The following is a 1,261-nucleotide window of genomic DNA, read 5'->3' as shown; positions in this document are numbered from 1 at the left end:
GGAGGAAGACGAAGCAGCAGCCATCTGGTTCAAGTGCAAAAGTTCAAAACTTCCTAAGTCAGCAATGGCTCCTTTAGGTTTCAAACAGTGGCCACGGTGACAAGTGGCACAAGTGTGGGAATCAAGGAATGACCTGGCCTTCCTTCTTCCACATCTGCCTTAAAGCTGCGGTTCCCAAAGGGTGTTCCGCAGCACACCAGCTCTGAGCGGGGTTGATGGGTGGGAGAACCGACGCTTCTGCATCACACTGGTTTGGAAAACGCTGAGTTATACAAAATCATCCAAATCTCTTCTCTGTCTGCAGCCTTTAACAGGCCACCGTATCTTATAACTCTTTAAAAGGAGGATTTATCATGTAGGGTTTCCCAAACTTTTCGAGTTGTTTTTTTTTTTTTTTAATCATAAAATATCTTAAGACAAATGTTCTGAGGAATACCTTTTGGAAAACAATATCCCGATGCACCTTAATTTATGGAGATTAAATTCTATTTTAGCAATTTTGGGTGTGGAATTTTCAGGATTAAAAAAAATTGACAGATTTCCAGCCATGCTACCCTGAACGAGCCCGATCCCATCTGATCTTGGAAGCTAAGCAGGGTCGGGCCTGGTTAGTACTTGGATGGAAGACCACTTAGGAAGACCAGGTGCTGTAGGCGTAAAAAATAATAAAAAAAAAGGGATTGTAAGCTGACAAGGTCCTTGCAATCTGTGAGGTCAACCAAGGGTTGCCTTGCCTAAAAAAAAAAAAAAAATTTGACAGAAAAGTGAAAGATTCATTGAATCAACTTTTTTGGTGACATCAAGCAAAATTAAGGGTTCTTTCGATTCATATATTTAAATTATTTGCGTGCATAGACACACTTGTAAAAGGAACATTTTTAGGTGATTTTTCTCAGGCAGCTACGCTGTCAGCTCTGCACCCTCACAATGAGGCCTTGCCACTGCCTTGGAACCTGGTGCCATCATAGCTGTCAGTCTAAGCATATCTTTTGATGTGAGAAGAAGAATAAATACAGCTCCCGATTTTCAAGTCAAAGACAGGGCGAATTGATATTACACAGTAAAATGCAATGAGATTAAATCAATAACATCTGCAATAAGGCATAATGAAGGTAAAATTATATCTCTGGCTTCCTGAACAGCTGTGAATCTATTTTTAATGATCCTCATTTTTGGCAGCCAGCTAACAACTTCTAAAACGTCCTAGAAATTGGATTGTTAAGCAGATGAGCACTGCAGTGGCTCAGAATGTCATTAATTT

At 40.3% G+C, this 1,261-nt stretch overlaps 1 pseudogene; it reads left to right on the top strand.

The window, feature by feature from the left end:
* The first annotated feature begins 537 nt into the window (after nt 1-537).
* On the top strand, nt 538-656 carry LOC120602522 (uncharacterized; annotated as a pseudogene).
* Nucleotides 657-1,261: the final 605 nt, after the last annotated feature.

This window comes from Pteropus medius, unplaced genomic scaffold (assembly GCF_902729225.1).
Source record: "Pteropus medius unplaced genomic scaffold, Ma_sr-lr_union100, whole genome shotgun sequence".
Classification (NCBI taxonomy): Eukaryota; Metazoa; Chordata; class Mammalia; order Chiroptera; family Pteropodidae; genus Pteropus; species Pteropus medius.
Note: the sequence above shows the minus strand (reverse complement) of the source record. Positions and strands in the feature narration are given on the sequence as shown.